The sequence below is a fragment of the Schistocerca nitens genome, chromosome 5, assembly GCF_023898315.1.
Source record: "Schistocerca nitens isolate TAMUIC-IGC-003100 chromosome 5, iqSchNite1.1, whole genome shotgun sequence".
Lineage (NCBI taxonomy): Eukaryota > Metazoa > Arthropoda > Insecta > Orthoptera > Acrididae > Schistocerca > Schistocerca nitens.
The window spans coordinates 513,920,646-513,939,073 of NC_064618.1; positions in this window are offsets into that span (position 1 = coordinate 513,920,646).

An 18,428-nucleotide genomic window follows, 5' to 3' on the forward strand; every position below is an offset into this window, starting at 1 on the left:
AGCGGTTTTAGAAGTTTTCAGTTAGACGTAAAATTGTCTTTGTCACAAGAAACCTTAGAACAGATTAAGGCGACGTTCTAAGGGCATTCTAGCGTATTTTGAACTAGTAAAGTAACAGTTTTTGTCAATAAACCGCGTAAGAAGACAAACTTTGTCAGCTTTTAAAAACAGCTATACTTTTAAACATGTCGCCTTGCAAGATATAAGTTGAGTTAATGAATGAATCGCGGACATTACGAAGTGCGTATTAAAATAATTTGATTCTATCCTGCAAGTGACATGGCGATAAGTGACGCATTCTGGGGTCATATTTCTGTATTCCCAGCAGATTTTTACACCGCTCCTCACAAGCGACTACTGACCAAATTGCGTGTCTGTGTAGGATCGCCTCAGTTGTGCCACTGGATTAGTTATCTCTTATCAGATAGGTCAAGCTCCTAGATACCGACGGGAAGTCATCTAGCGAAAGCGAAGAGACATCTGTGGTTCCACACGGAAGTGTTACAGGTCCTCTGCTTTTATTAATCTACATAAACAATTTAGCAGACGATATGATCATCCCTCTCTGTTTGCAGATGATGTTCTCGTTTAACGCCTGTTAAAGTAACCAAAGGATCGAAACGAACTGAAAAATCATTTATACAAGATATCTGTCTGGCTAGTAAAGTGGCAGTTCACTTTAGAGGATAAAAAGTGAGAGGCCTCGACATGAACACAAAGAACTCTTTTTTAATTATGTATTTCAAGTTTCTGCTACCAGTCACTTTTTATTTTATGCTTAATCTAACATAATGCAACGCGTTTCGAACATGTTCTGTTCATCTTCAGATGTTTATACATACATACAAACATATAGAGAAATCTTACACAGAAGTAAAAATCAGCTTCAGCACCAACAACAACCTAAGTAGGAAGCTTATTCACAATATAAAACCACCAGATACAAGTCTTGATGCATCTGACATTTACAAAACTTATCTGCAGCCAATGTAATAAATATTATATCGGCCAAACAGGCAGAAATTTCAGAACCCGATTCAAAGAACATTTAGACTGCTACGGGCTTGATAAATGTAACAAATCAGCAGTAGCAACTCACATGAAAGACACAGGCCACCCTTTGAAAATCGAAGACAGCCTCGAAATTTTGCACAAAACAGGAAAAAGTAGAAGAATGGAGATCATGGAAGAAATGGAAATTTACACACATCGATACAAAACCTCGATAATCGATACAGACTCAAATGCTACAGTCCTCCATCTTGTGTTGTGCGTATGACATCGAAGCAATTTGTGCAGTGAATTACGTTGGCAATCAGTGACAAACAACAGCTCCGCCACTATACCAGTGATGCAAGTGAAGCAGCAAGATGACGAAATTGTAAGTGACCAACTGTCATATAAAAGCCTTTCACACTATTTTCGTAACACATAACTGATGCAATTCTATCTGCATCCTATACAGGCTGTGATATACACAGTCAACCACAAGGAAGAAAACGAGCAGAAGACATCACTGATTTCGATTTCTAGCCATACACTGCCCCCTCCTTCCCCCCAAATGCCACACTAGCAGTTACATTAAAAAACAATGGACAAAGAGTTCTAGATTAATCTAGTTTAAGACTGTTTATTTTTAAGTAATCTTTCTCTATATGTATGTATGTATGTATAAACGCCTGAAGGTGAACAGAACATGTTCGAAACGCGCTGCATTATGTTAGATTAAGCATAAAATAAAAAATGACTGGTAGCAGGAACTTGAAATAAATAATTATCCCACACAGTCACGGTGCACATAGCCATTATGGCTGAAAATAACAAAGAACTCTGTTCGACTACACGACAAATGACACAAATTTAAAGGTTGTCGATTCAACTAAATATACGGTGCTACGATTACCAACTTAAATTGAAACCATCACATAGAGAAGTTTGTAGGAAAGGTAAACAAAAGACAGCGTTTTATTAGCATAACACTTAGAGGCCGCAACAAGTCTACTAAGGACACTGCATATATTGCGCTTGTCCGGCCGTTTCTGTAGATTGCTGCGCGGTATGAGAACATTACCAGACAGGTTTGACGGAGGACGTAGAGAAAGTTCAGAGATGGGCAGTTCATTTTTATTATCGTTAAATCGGAAGTGAGCGTCACAGATATGGTACACGGTTTAGGGTGGCAATCATTAAGACCTACTTGACTAGATTTTCATGTTCTCTCGGTCACTAAACGCAAACTATTAATCCTAAAGAAAAAGGAACAGAACCTTTTTGCAGGAAATTTAACGCAGTTAAATTTTGTTCTGGGGTGGGTTTTGGATAGAAGCCGTAGATTTTGAGTTATTTAAGAAAAACATACAAAAGTGACCTTCAAACGCAACCCTACTCCCACACTCAGCCCCGACCAGTCAGCATTTCTAGTATGTTCTTCACGGTACTCCTTCCTACCACTGAACAAAAACTTGCGACTGCACGAATTATTTCCTAGCATTTGATCTTCTTTGGCCTAAATTGAGTGACCTTATTACGCCACCTGCATAGGAAAGCACTTACAAATAGTAAAACCGACGTTTGTGCAAATTTTACCAAACAATTTCGTGAATTTTAACAGCATAAAAACAGACATTTACGACGCTGTATTTGCCAGGCCTTCTGACTGCGAAACAACTGTTCTTGTAGGAGTTAAGTTTGGATCGAATTGTAAACGTCATTAGTTTTAGCGTAACGTTTACAAAAGTCGTTTTTCTTTCATATCCTGACGGGCACGTTTAAATTAACACTGTTAACGAAATAACCGACTGTGCCGGTGCCTTAACAGCGCAATTCGAAAGAAAGGCGAATATCGGGAATAGTTCGCGTAGTTGGAATCTTTCGTTTAGTGGTGGGAGGAAGTACCACGAACTACATACTAGAAATCATGACTGGTGAGGAGTCAGAGTGGGGGTAGACATGCGTTTCAAGGTAATTTTTGTACGTTTTCGTGAATAAATCGAAACCGCGGCCGCCAGTGAAAAGTATCCCAATGCAAAACGGAGCTATATTAAGTTTACTAAAAAGATATTGTTCATGTTTTCTATAAGAGTAATAGCGAGAGAATATGAAAACCTCGCGCGTGGTTTTTGAAGGCAAGACACAGAATTTAGGGTTGCTTAAAACGACAAAGGTAGCGACAGTGAAACCACTCTGTATATGATTGCTGAGTATTGTCATACTAGGGCGACATTTTTGTTACCATCAAGGTGCAACTCGACTCATATATATATATATATATATATATATATATATATATATATATATATATATATATATATATATATATATATATGTTTGTTGAAGTACGTCGTGGTTTTCGACGACACATTTGGGCCGATCAACGATTTCCTCCATCATTCGCTCAAGCCTGTTTTTCTCTACATGTTCAACGGAACCACATAGACAGTTTCATACGTGTGGCTGTGATTATTGAACCGGAAACTGATGTAACTCACACTTTGCTTTCATGTCCTAGGTTTCACTATGAGCGTTTGGACCTTTTGAAGACACTGCTGTGTGTGGGATACCACCTTCCTCACTCAACCTGTTCTCTTTTATGTTTTGCTTGTGATAAAATTTCCGAAATTATGTGAAGTTAGAAATGAAAACTGTCTAATTTACTTTTAACATTATTTGTCAACAATTTATTGGATAGCGTAGTCGCTAAATAACAAGTTGTATGTGCAGAGCTGTTGGCGCGGACAAGGTGGTATGTCCGTTTATAGTGTCTTGTGGACAGACAGTGCCTAGATGTGACCGTAACAAATAGTAATATTTGCTGTCATACAGATCTGCGTTTACAAATCAATATGCCTCCAAAACCTCTTTCATTTAGAATGGTAAGTTGTGATAGGGCATCCGGTATCACTGAGAAGAGAAAAATGAGATGCAAGACAATGATTCCAGATGGCAGCAGAAATGATTCGAAGTGGTAACGATGAAAGGCCTAATTATGTGATTATGATGGAGGATGAGGACTTCCTTGACCTTTCAGCAGAATGTGACGAGCTTGTGAACACAACTCCTTGAAAAATTAGCTCCCTCAACTGGATTAGACTGTCAAGAAACAATTTTCCTGAAAAAAAAGAAAACAAGAGTCATTGAATGACTTTGAACTGTGGACGGAGCACAGAATTTTTTAAAAAGGACTATCATTCATGTCAGTCACTAGTTTGCAGCGCTTGTAACGCCTTGAAAGATGACCGTTCATCCTCATTTTTTATGGTGCGTATGTAACCCGAAGCATGAGTGTATGCCTTCCATTCCAAGCTGTATCTGTAATAATGTTAGTGAAAACCAATTCGTAAATTTGTTTTTTTCGTTCCCCTGAAAATATTTCTGTTTTCCAATTACTACCTTTACCACATCAGTGTCTCATTTAGAGACTAAGCTATGCTTTCCAAAACATTTAAGGTGCATCTTAATTCTCCTTCCTCATTCCCTCACTAGAAGTCATTCCTTTCTTGTTTATAATAACATTCAATGGCGGATATAGAAACCGTTCACAATGAATACTTTGACAGAAGTCTATCAAATTTATGGCTCTGAGCACTATGCGACTTAACTTCTGAGGTCATCAGTCGCTTAGAACTTAGAAATATTTAACCTAACTAACCTAAGGACATCACACACATCCATGCCCGAGGCAGGATTCGAACCTGCGGCCGTAGCGGTCGCTCGGTTCCAGACCGTAGCGTCTAGAACCGCACGGCCACTTCAGCCGGCATCAAACTTATCCTCTGCTGCTTCCATTTCTGTGAAAATTTCACCCTTCTGCGAATTTACTTACTGAACAGTAAAAATGCCCACAGATCACGAAATGTGTGAGTACGTGATATCTGTTGGTTGTGTCTAACGGTAATGGATCTTCCCCAGTAGAGATCTCAAAGCAGCAAATCCTAAAGACATGCACGTGCAGCTTATAGCCGACTTTTGGTCTTTACGAAAGCTCGAATCATTGGCAAGAGGGATATGGTAGCGTCATACAGACAGACTGCAGAGGAGGTCGGCTGTAGTGCGGAAGTAGTGGTGACAGTTGTGGTAAGGGGAGCAGGCATGGGTCCTTTCTTAAGTATAACACCGTGAGTAGATTATAGAGCTGTTTGCTTGAATATGACGAATAGGTAGATTACAGCAGCTAGGATCCATGAAGAGGGTACCGGGAGAATGTCAAAACGAAACCACTGGAAAAAGATTACCGGCAGTTGCGTTGAGATCTCACTTTGTCCTGCATTGTGTATTGCTGACAGCAAATCACAGAAAACAGAATTTTAACGTATAAAGCCAGAACCAAATGGTACACCGAGTGGTATTCTGTGGTGCTGAACGATGAATTTCGCTTTTGGTTGTGGCTGCCAGATAGACGTCAATGTATTGTTAGATACTCTGGTGAAAGGGTCCGAGGAAGTAGCGCCTGTAGAGACCACAATTCACTAGCTCCTCCAATCAAGGTGTGGGCAGGTGAGAAATGCTGGAACCGGCAACAGCGCAGATATGGTATATGATGAAGGGAAGCTGAACGCTCGTCAATTTGTAGGAAGAATGGCAAAACCTGTGATCATGTTTATCATGTCCATTATAACAGCTGGCATATACTAGCAGGATTACGCAGAACCTCACTCTGCAGTTCATACTACAAACGCTTCAAGGACTGTACAGATCCTTGACCAGTCGCACAGCTCTCTCATTTGCCACTCGTAGAGATGTCTGGTATGCGATGGGAAAAGTGTGTACTTTCGTATCAGCCGTCAACTAGTAAATATCATTACCTTGAACAGTATTTTTGTTTAGACATGGCCAGAAATTCCTCGAGATGACTTTTGGAGACTGTTTCCTTCCTTGCCAGAACGAGTATAAGAGTACATATATGCAGACTGAAGCGACGGATAAACATTTGTTCCAAGGCCAGGATTCGAAGCTGTGTTTTGGATTGAGGACGCAAGTATGCTAGGATAGTAGGTGCAGCTGTGCAAAGCCGATTTGTCATGGTGGCGTAGTGATCAGCTCATTTGCCCAGTGAGAAGGAAACCCGGGTTCTAATCCCGAACTTTGTACAAGTGTTAATTCATCGCTTCAGTTTGCGTACAAACATAATTGATTTTTGAGATTTGAAAAGGTCTCTGGAACCACTTAGTTTCGTTTGATTAAAGAACCTATGCCTGTATTTCAGGCAGGACCCCTCATTTCGTTCGATGCTGATATGCTATTCAAATATAGTTGGAGAGTCTCCGCAACGCTGTTCGAATTTAAGGGGAGTACCAAGTGGGTTGAGGCGAGAATGAGAATTTTGACGTAGGAGGGAGGCGTGCCAGGGTAGTCTGTGCAGGTGTGCAAAGTCACTGTGCCATGGCGTAGTGATTAGGGCATCAGTCCAGTGAGGAGGATCTCGGGTACGAATCCGGGCCTTGGTTCAAATTTTCATTCATAGCTTCGGTTTGCTTATATACATCATAGATGTTTTAGACTTGAAAAGATACCATGAATCATGTAGTTTCATTTGAGTTTAAGAGCATTGGTGATTAACGCAAGCAGCCGCAATTGCCGTTAAAATGCTTTACTTCAACCCCATAATAGATTTCGAGCTACCATGACCATCTTTAGATGGCTAGAATGCTAACATTTCCATATACATTGATGTTTTGGTAAGAAGAATTTCCCCTGCTCCTGCAGTATCTTCCGGTGAACGGAAATTCTTTTCTTGTGTTCCTTATATTTTTCAAGGTAGATGTATAAGCTGTTGCATTGCAAACAGCTCACATATTGTAAATAAGTCACTGTGAACACTTCATGACATTCTTAATGCTAGTTAGAGCCCATAAGCGTTCATTACAGTCGATGATTTTGCAACAATGGTGTTACGCAGAAGCTTATGCATCTTTCTTGAAAACCGTACGAACCACAACGAAGCGTACCGCCGTCCACTGAAAGATATTGTAGAAGCAGTGGACATGCTGCTGCAAAAAACAATGTAACTGGAAATGTTAGCCTTCTTAGGATGGGCATGACAGTCAGAAACCGGTTTAACAGTAATTGTGGCTGGTTGCGTCATTCGCCAACAACCATAAACGATCGCCGTCATCACAGGATCAAACATCAATAAAATAACAATGAATACAACAATTTTCAAGTGTACGTACCGATCAATTTTCATACTGATACTGATGACAGACATGGTCCTGAATCGAGTGGAAGTTTAATCATTTAATATCTGTTATGTCACGAACATTTCAACGAATTCTGGTAAATATTGGACTGTTGATTCACACTGCAACCACTTTCCCTTTCCTGGAGCGTACTTCAAGTGGTTTATCTCAGTCCAGCGCGAGGGGTTGGGGTGCCTTCTCCCGGCTCCCCCCCCCCCCCCTCCCCCAGTCGGAGGTTCGAGTCCTACCTTGGGGATGGGTATGTCGTCCTTAGCGTAAGTTAGATTAAGTAGTGTGTAAGCCTAACAGTTTGGTCCCATGGAACTTACCACAAAAAAAGATCTCAGTCCGCCAGCATCTTTACCTCATGGTCTTTGTATTTTTCATGTATCACATTCAGCATAAATTGTGTCTGGATATAGCCAGTGTTCACTTTTATCTCCGATATATTTAGATGCACACTCAAGGTACCTTTGTTGCAGAGATAAGTACAACGTGTTAACACGGTGCTTTAATGAACATGTGATAAATGAACTATATGACTGGGAACATACAACTTATACCATGAAATTTCGGGCGAACTGCCAGATGTCAGTAACTTGCTACAACGATATTTCGGCGCAGGGTCTTCTGGATATCTTCAGGTGTATAGGCCTACTGTTGACAGTACAGTGAACGTGCGCAGCGGCAACAACATACACTGAGCATGCGCCGGCGGAGCCTTAAGTGGGTAATCATCTTTGAAAATTTTAAAAAGATATTTTTTGCTTCAAATGGTCTCTGACATGTCTACTTTATTGCAGTGTTTATCCCATGTTCTCCAGAAACTCCGTTATCGAGGTACAAGGCGATTTGTGAAGAAATGTCTCCGAAGACCGTTCACAGCGGGAAGAAAAAAGTCGAAATCACAAGGACAGCGTAATAGGCATTATGGAAATTATGAACGTGCTCGAACTTAGCATCGGACCCTCTTGTTACAACTTCTGCTCAACAGCAGACAAAAAGCGTATCGAGCGAGCAGAGCAGCGGATGACAGATGCTGCAAAGAGGCCCACAGGACCACCACGGTCGCGAAGAAGATGGAGGAGGTCCTTATTTCGATCTGAAGGGATTCTTGTATGGTTCAGGGATCGTTGACTAGAAATATGTTTAACTTAACGACAAAAAAATTAACCTAAAACTTGAAACGAATTTTTCCTCGAAACCATATTTTTCAAACTGGCGGGAAACATTGCTCCAGAACGCCACATACGATTTTAATAGAATTCTAAATTAAATTCTCTATCAGCATACATAGCCGTTTTGCGATAGCTTCAAAAGTCTACTTTCAGTGCACACTGTTGTCTCTATTTTGCTAGCGAAAGAAATGACATTTTTTTCAACACGTCACCATCTTGTTGGAACTTAATATTTTTCAATCATTCTTTGTATGTTGACAGAAAATATATTGACAATGTTAAAAAATTATTTTGTTACAGCTCCAATACCAGGACCTCGGAATCTCCCGCTGATGACCAATGTTGGGGCTGCATGGGATCCTTTTACCTTTCGCAGTGGTTACAGGGGGCGTCCGAAGTGGAAGTAAGAGTGATTTCTTAAAGACAAAAGTGTAAAGAAGGAAACTATATCATCAGACTTACTATTACATTTATTTTACTTACGCTTGAAGATGGCAAGCAGACTCAGCGCCGAAATATCGTGGCACCAAATTACTGACATCCGGTAGTTCTCTTTAAATTTCGTGGAACAGTCTATACACGGTGCGAGTTTTAAATTTCACAACATAGGCCTACAACCTACTAAGACAACTAAGATTACGATGGAATCTTCTAGCTGGAGAAGTAGGACAGGCTTTTGAACCGAAATTTGGGCCTCAGTTGCGTTCTTATTTTATGGAATGTAAATAAAGGTATCCGTTCAGAAAAGGTGAGCAGTGTATAAAATTTCGTTTGATTAATCGAATTTATGTTAAATAAACAGCAAAATTTTGTTGCTTGCGGCACAGGGATCGCAGAAACACAAAACATGAACCTTTAAAACAGTAACACACTCGCACACACACACACACACACACACACACACACACACACACACACACACACACACACACATATATATATATATATATATATATATATATATGTTCACAAATTATAATTTCAGAATGTGGGGCTGCCCAACGCGGCACTACACAAACCTGGCGCTAATAGCCTAGGCACATAGGGAACTCACAACACAGATCTGTAAGTCCACGGTATTGGTGATAAGTTCAGAAAACCGTCCCGAAACAAATGTGCTACAAAACGCCTGTTTCCTGCGCATGTACCCCGATATCAATACGGGATACGATCACTACGCACACGTACACAGGCCGCACAACGGTTGGCATACTCTGGATCAGGTGGTCGAGCAGCTGCTAGGGTATAGCCTCCCAGTCTTCCACCAGTGGCTGTCGGAGCTCCTGAAGTGTCGTAGGGGTTTGAAGACGTGCAGCGATACGTCGACCGAGAGCATCCCAGACGTGCTCGATGTTCTGGAGAACAGGCAGGCCACTCCATTCGCCTGATATCTTCTGTTTTAAGGTACTCCTCCACGATGACAGCTTGGTGCGTTGTCATCCATCAGGAGGAAGGTGGGACCCGCTGCACCCCTGAAAAGGCGAACATTCTGTTGTAAAATGACGTCCCGATACACCTGACCTGTTACAGTTCCTCTGTAAAAGACATTCAGGGGCGTATGTGCACCAATCATAATCCCACCCCACACCATCAAATCACTGCCTCTATACAGGTCCCTTTCGAGGACAGTAAGGGATTGGTATCTGGTTCCTGGTTCACGCCAGATGAAAACCTGGCGAGAATCACTGTTCAACTATACCTGGACTCGTCCGTGAACATAACCTGGGACTACTGTTCCAATGACCATGTACTGTGTACTTGACACAGGCTTTACGGGATCTCCTGTGGCCAGGGGTCAGTGGAATGCACCTTGCAGGTCTCCGGGCGAATAAATCCTGTCTGTTCAGTGGTCTGTAGACTGTGTGTCTGGAGAAACTGTTCCAGTAGCTGCGGTAAGGTCCCGAGCAAGGCTATTTGCAGTACTCTGTGGCCGTCTGCGGGCACTGTTGGTGAGATATCGGTCTTCTTCTGGTGTTGTACACTGTGGACGTCCCGTACTGTAGCTCCTGAACACGTTTCCTGTCCGCTGGAATTGTTGCCATAATCGCGAGATCACACATTGTGGCACACGGAGGGCTCATGCCACGACATGCTGTGTTTGACCAGCCTCCTGTCGCCGTAGTATTCTACTCCTCATAACGTCATCAATATGTGTTCTTTGAGCCACTTTCAACACGCAGCCACCATTAGCAAGTCTGAAAACGTCTACAAACTTACTTGCTGCACCGTAATCTGACATGCGTCAACACACCTCTGCGTATGTGGACTGCTGCCAGCGCCACCGTGCGACGACCGCAAGTCAAATGCACCGCATGGTCATACTCCGAGGTGATTCAAGCCGCAAACCGTCCACCAGAGCGTTGTTTCACCATGTATGAGCATTATTTTTTGTTTGTTTGAATCATCCGTCTTCTGGCTGGTTTGCGCGCCCCGTCACTAACTCATCTCCTGCACCAACTTTTTCATCTCAGAGAAGGAATTGCAAACTACGTCCTCAAGTATCTGCTGGATGTTTTGCAATCTCTGTCTTCCTCTACAGTTTTTACATTCTACAGCTGCCTATAGTACCATGGATGTTATTTCCTGATGTTTTAACAGATGTCCTATCATCCGCTCCCTTCTTTTTGTTAGTGTTTTCCATATATTACTTTCTCCGCCGAATCTGCGGAGAACCTCCTCATTTATTATCTTAACAATCCATCTAATTTTGAACATTTTTCTGCAGCAACGTATCTCAAATCCTTCGATTCTCTTCTCTTCTGGTTTTCCTATAGACTGCGTATCACCACCATACTCCGAACTTAAATTATCAGAAATTTCATTATGAAATGAAGGCCCGTGTTTGATACTAGTATACTTCTCTTATTGACACTGCTTGTCCAGTTTTTATGTTCGCTTTGCTTTTCCAATTATAGGCTATTTTGCTGTCTAGGTTGCAGAATTGCTTAACTTCATGTACTTCGTGAAGACCAATTCTGATGTTTAGTTTCTCGTTGACCTCATTTCTACTACTTCTCTTTACTTTCGCCTTTATTCGATTTACTCTCAATCTATATTCTGTGGTTCAAATGGATCTGAGCACTTTGGGACTTAACTTCTGAGGTCATCAGTCCCCTAGAACTTAGAACTACTTAAACCTAACTAACCTAAGGACATCAGACACATCCATGCCCAAGGCAGGACTCGAACCTGCGACCGTAGCGGTCGCGTGGTTCCAAACTGTAGCACCTAGAACCGCTCGGCCACCCCGACCGGCTATATTCTGTACTCATTAGACTGTTCATTCCACTCAACAGGTCTTGTAATTCTTCCACTTTCATTGAGGGTAGAAATGTCATCAGTGAATCTTATCATTAATATCCTTTGACCGTGAATTTTAATCTAACTATTTAATCTTACTTTTATTTCCATCATTGCTTCTTCGATGTATTAATTGAACAGTAAGGTCAAAAGGCTACAACCCTATATTACACCCTATTTAATCCAAGTACTTCGTTCTTCGTCTTCCACTCTTACTGTTCCATGGTTCTTGTATATGCTGCATATTACCCGTCTGTCCCTATAGCTTACCCTATTTTTCTCAAAATGTCGAACATCTTGCACCACTTTTCACCATCGAACGATTTTTCCAGATCGATAGATCCTAAGAACGTGTCCTGGTTTTTCTCCAGTCATTCTTCCATTATCAACGGTAATGTCGGAATTGTCTTTCTGGTAGCTTTACTTTCCTAAATGCAAACTGATCGTCATCTAACAGATCCTCGCCGGCCGGAGTGGCCGAGCGGTTCTAGGCGCTACAGTCTGGAACCGCGCGACTGCTACAGTCGCAGGTTCGAATCCTGCCTCTGGTATGGATGTGTGTGATGTCCTTAGGTTGATTAGGTTTAAGTAGTTCTAAGTTCTAGGGGACTCATAACCTCAGATGTTAAGTCCCACAGTGCTCAGAACCATTTGAACCATTTTTTAACAGATCCTCAACTTTCTTTTCCATTCATCTGTATGTTATTGTTGACAGCAACTTGGATGCATGAAATGTTACGCTGATTGTGCGATGACTCCCGCACTTATCGGCTCTTGCAGTCTTTAGAGTTGTGTGGATGATGTTTATTCCCGAAAATGTGGTATTTACCATACATTCTATACACCGCCGTGAATAATTTTTTTTCCACTTCCCCCAAAGAACTTACACATTCCGATGGAATATTACGTATCCACTGCCTTATTTGATCTTAAGTCGTTAAAAGATCTTTTAAATTCTGTTTCTAATATCGGATCCCCTCACTCCTTCCTGTTGACTCCATCACGTCATAAGACAAATCCTTTCCCTTACAGACGCCTTCAATATACTCTTTCCACCTACCCGCTCTCTCTTCTGCATTTAACGCCGTTTCATTGCGCTGTTGATGTTATCGCCATCGCTTTTAAGTTCACCGAAAGTAGTCTTTTATGTACACTGAATCAGTTCTTCCCGCAGTCAATTCTTTTCCATTTCTTCACATTTATCGTGAAGCCATTATACCTTAGCTTTTTTGCACTTTCTATTTATTTCGTATTTCTGAATTTACCTGCACATTTTTGTATTTCTTTTGTTGTGGCGTAACGAGCTCGCTACGCCACACTGAGAAGGAAGCCGAAAGGCACGCGTACACACACGCCGACTGGCGTCAAGTCTGGAACAGGATACGTTATGACTGCTATAAAGAAAATACGTAGCTTTGGAATATACTTAACTTTTAATGCTTCCTTTGGTACATCTCTCTTGACTATACAAATGAGACTAGTAAGATACATGCACTGTGACAATTGGCGCCTTGCTAAGTTGTAGCCATTAACTTAGCTGAAGGCTATTCTAACTGTCTCTCGGCAAATGAGAGCAAAAGCTTCGTCCGTGTAGTCGCTAGCAACGTCGTCCGTACAACTGGGGCGAGTTCTCGTACGTCTCTCGAGACCTGCCGTGTGGTGGCGCTCGGTCTGCGATCACACAGTGGCGACACGCGGGTCCAACATGTAATAATGGACCGCGGCCGATTTAAGCTACCACCTAGCAAGTGTGGTGTCTGGCAGTGACACCACATCTTTCTTTCGTGGATCAGCTGAATTATTTCTTCTGTTATCATGGTTTCTTCACCGTTATCTTCCTTGTACCTACGTTTCTTCTTTCCAACTTAAGTGTTTGCCCTTTTTAGAGATGTTCATTTATCTTCAAATGAAGTACCTAGTGAGCTATTTATTATCGCAGTATCTATAGCCTCAGAGAACTGCAAGTCATTCCTCCTGACTAATCTCATAAACTTCTGTCTACTCATCATTACTAAATTATGATCTGAGTCTATATCTGCTCCTGGATACGCCTTACAGTCCAATATCTGGTTTCGGATCTCTGTCTTACCATGAGGTAACTGGAATCCTCCCGTATTTCCGACCTTTGCCAATTATACCTACTGCTCTTGTGAATTTTAAACAGAGTATTCGTTATTAGAAACTGTTATTTACTGCAGAACTCAATTAGCCTTTCCTCTCTTGTTCCTAGTACCAAGCACATATTCTCCCGTAGCCCTTTGTTCTAATGCTCTCTTACAAACGGATTTGAATGCCACATGGCTAGTAGCTTTTCATTTCCTTTCATATTCTGTATTACCCGTTCAGTATCCTCATATACTTTCTCTGTCTCTTCGTCCTCTGCTTGCGGTGTCGGTATGTATACCTGAACTATTGCTGTCAGTGCTGACTTACTGTCGATATAATGAGAACAACCATATCACTGAACTGTTCACAGTAACTCATAGTCTGCCCTATTTTCACGTTCGTAATGAAGCATGATATACAATTTTAGGTGCTGTTGATATTGCCCCATGCTCCTTTGACTGGAAATCCTTGTCTTCTTTCTACACTTAAGTGCAAAAAATACTGATATAGGTATGCGTATTCCAGTAGAGGATATGTAAGCATGCAGAATACGACACTGCTGCCGGCAACGTCTATATAAGACAAGAAGTGTGTCGCACAATTTTTAGATTGGTTACAGCTGCTACAACGGCAGGTTATCAAGATTTAAGTGAGTTTGTATGTGGTGTTGTAATCGGCGCACGAGCGATGGGACACAGCATCTCCGAGGTAGCGATGTAGTGGGGATTTTCCCATACGACCGTTTCAGGAGTGGATCGTGGATATTAGGAATCTAGTAAAACATAACATCCGACACCGATGCGACCAGAAAAAGATCCTACAAGTTCGGGACCAACGACGACTGAAGAGAATCGCTCCCAATAAGGGAAGTACAGCCCTTCCCCAAATTGCTGCAGATTTCAATGCCGGTCCATCAACAAGTGTCAGCGTGCGAACCATTCAACGAAATATCATCGATATGGACTTTCGGTGTCGAAGGCCCACTCGTGTACTCTTGATAACTGCACGACACAAACCTTTACGTCTCACCTGGGCCCGTCAATACTGACATTCGACTGTTGATAATTGTAAAAATGTTGCCTGGTCGGACGAGTCTCGTTTCAAATTGTATCGTACGGATGAACGTGTAGGGGAATGGAGACAACCTCATGAACCCATGGACCCTGCACGTCAACACGGGACTGTGTAAGCTGTTGGAGGCTCTCTAATGGTGTAGGGCGTGTGCAGTTGGAGTGATACGGGACCCCTCATATCTAGATACGAGTCTGAAAAGTGACGCGTATGTAAGCGCCCTGTCTGATCACCTCCATCTATTCATGTCCATTGTGTACTGCGACGGACTTGGGCAATTCCAGCAGGACAATGCGACTCCCCACATGTCCAAAATTGCTACAGAGCGGCTCCAGGATCACTCTTCTGAGTTTAAGCACTTCCACTGTCACCAAACTCCCCAGCGATTAACATGACTGAGCATATCTCGGTTGCCTCGCAACGTGCTGTTGAGAAGAGATGTCCACCCCCTCGTACTCTTACGGATTTATGGACAGTCCTGCAGGATTCATGGTGTCAATTACCTCCAGCAGTACTTCATACATTATTCGAGTCCATGCGACGTCGTGTTCGGGCACTTCTGCGTGGTCGCAGGGGCCCTACACGTTGTTAGGCAAGTGTACCAGTTTCGTTGGCTCTTCAGTGTAAGACAACGATGTGCATTGAATGTACTGCCTTTGTATTTCAGTGAGTGAGAGTCAACTGATGAAATATGCTGCTGGAAAAAAATAGGACATCCTTTTGGTAGTTTACAGTTCACTCAAGGTTCATTGTTACAAGAGCGGATATGGAGAACATGAAATGATTTCATATATAGAGCACAAGAGCTGTCCAAGGAGCACGCATGCCCATAATAATCGCGAGACCAGTTAAAATCGCTGCTATATTTTGTAACACGAAGGTTACTCGATTGAAGCAGGCCTGAAGATGACATAATATATTGTCGAAAGTGGTAGCCTAATAATAAAACCTAAATAACGGTCATTGGTATCATATTATTGGAAATTGACCAGCCGTAGTCTCACACTCCAGACAGAGGATGGAGATACATTCAATAGCACTAGCGGTTCCGAAGCCCCTGGTGTCGATCAAAGCTGAAACACCCATATTAATACGTGGTGTAGCCTCCAAGGGCGGCAATAGAGGCACTGACTCTGGCATCCAATCCAACGTAAAGATGGCAAATACTGTCCTGGGATATTCTACGTCACATCTGCTCGACCTGTTAACGTAGTTCTGTAAGAGTTGTTGGTTGAAGAGTCGCACGAGTCACTTGTTGTTCCATAATATACCACCACGTTCTCGACTGGAGACAAGTCCGGAGGCTGAACTGGCCACGGAAGTTGATGCACGTCTTGCAGAGCACGTTGAGTTTCACGGGCAGTAAGTGGGCGAGCGTTATTCTGTTAGAAAAACGCAGCACAGCATTCTGCAGGTTCTGAGCGCTGGTTAGCGTCTCGTCGTGGAACACTGAAGGTGAAGGAGGGTTGGGGTGCGGCCAGTGTTTCTTGGACGAATGCACTCTACGAGACAGCGCTCGCCAGGTCTACGTCGTACGAGCAAACGACCATCACTTGCGTTCAGGCAGAATCTGTTTTCATCGCTGAAGACCACGGTACGTCATTCCATCTTCCAAGTGATCCTATGACGTCACCAATCGAGGCGGCACATCTGTGCTGTGCCGTGAGTGGAAGACAGGCTACAGGCGTGTGTACCCGTAGTGCCACTGCTAATAACCTGTTTACAACAGTCCGTGCTGACACTTCTGGTCCCACAAGCCCTCTTATCTCTACTATGGTAGCTGTACCATCCGCCACTGTGCCCTTACAATACGGCGACCATGGAGGGTATATCTGGTGCTTGGACGTCTAGAACCTTGGGTGTGAGAATCTCCACGCGACCACTGATGCCAGCACCGTTGTACAACTGACGCAGCACGTCCATCTAGTGTGGCAACTCTCCGAAAGAACCATTCTGCTACTCGGATGGCCACAATTTGACCCTTTCAAAATCGATCTGTTGGCTGTAGGAAACATGAGTGCGTCACCGTGGCATGGTTGCATGCTTCTTTCACACTTTTGAACCATTCTGAACCATCTGGCTACGAGCATTTCCTTTTAAGGGGCTCCGGAACGCCCTATATTTGCAATGTTAAAATAACGCTTATAAATTACATCTTTCCTCACAAAGTATTTGAGATAGGAAGTTGAACTTTTTACAGATTATTTATTGGAATATGGGATACAACTTAACACAGGGATTTTACAAAATTTTGGTTCAGTTATTAAAGATGATTTTTTTTCAATTGTAATGAAAATTCACAACATTATTTTGCAATTTTTTATTTATATATTCAAAAATATACAGTTTTTTGGAAAAAGGCTGTGTTAATTTATGCAGAAGGTACTGTGTAACATTTACTGAAAGTTTGAAACAAAAATGTTTGGAAGATCCTTAGAAAACATGTAATTAGTATGAGAAAATAAAAGTTTTGGGAATCGAGCGACAAAGATTGGATTAACTTTTTAGTGCATTCCAGGTCCATAGGATGGATTATCTTCATCCTCTGCAAACTCCTCCTCCAGCTTCCTCTTGTTCCTCCTCCTGTTTACTCTTGCTTGTATTTCTAGACTCTTTACAGCCCTGTCTGCAGCCCGAAGGCGTTCCTTGTCTAAAGCAAGCATCGCTCGTACCATGTTAGAACCTATCTTCATTCCCATATTTCTAAATACCTTTGGCTTTCCAACATTTCTCCTTTTCTTAAAAGCCTTCAGAGGATTTCTAATAACTTTACTTTTAGTCATTATTATACTTCAACAAAACAGAGACTCAAGAAACAGAATTAATTACGAATATTTTCGAGATAACGACAGAGTAAATAAACATGAAACAATCGACAATCACACCAGCGATATATATTGAACCATCAAAGGTTAGCCACAACACATACTTTATCTCACATCACTAAAATGTACCTGATGAACACGGACGTTAATAATAGCACCATTTGACAGCAGTTTAACAGCGCCACAGTGGGTCACGCCCATAGAGAACACATTTCAAAAAAAATTTAAAAATAGTTGTAGTCTTCAGAATTGAATAAATTATATATCTATTAAAAGGTAATAGTCTGCAGATTCAGAAAACGCAAAAAAGTAAAAATTGAACTTTTCATGATTTTGAGCCTTTCCGGAGCCCCTTAAAGGGCAGAAACAGGTGGCGGACTGGTAGCTATGCCACTATGCCATCTGTTGACGGCCGACTTTAAAATTATTGTCAGTGTATCTACTGTCGCCCAGATGCCATACGCCGTCATCGGATCAAAATCGATGTTGTCTTTTCTGGTGTACTAATTTTTCTGGTAGTGTAGGTGTGTTTGCAACATGTAAGTTTGCTTGTAGTGATATATATGTATGACAAATCAGGTTTACAATCTAGGGCATTTGTTTACTCCCTGCTATTTCAACGCACCTGAGTGACGCAGTGCTATCAATACTCAGTGAGGTGAACATTATGGCCACAATAACGTATTTAATGCAGGTATAAATAATGTTTCCAGCGAATTCTTAATCAGGTTTCACACAAACGGTATGATACAGAGAGAATTACATTTCTTTCG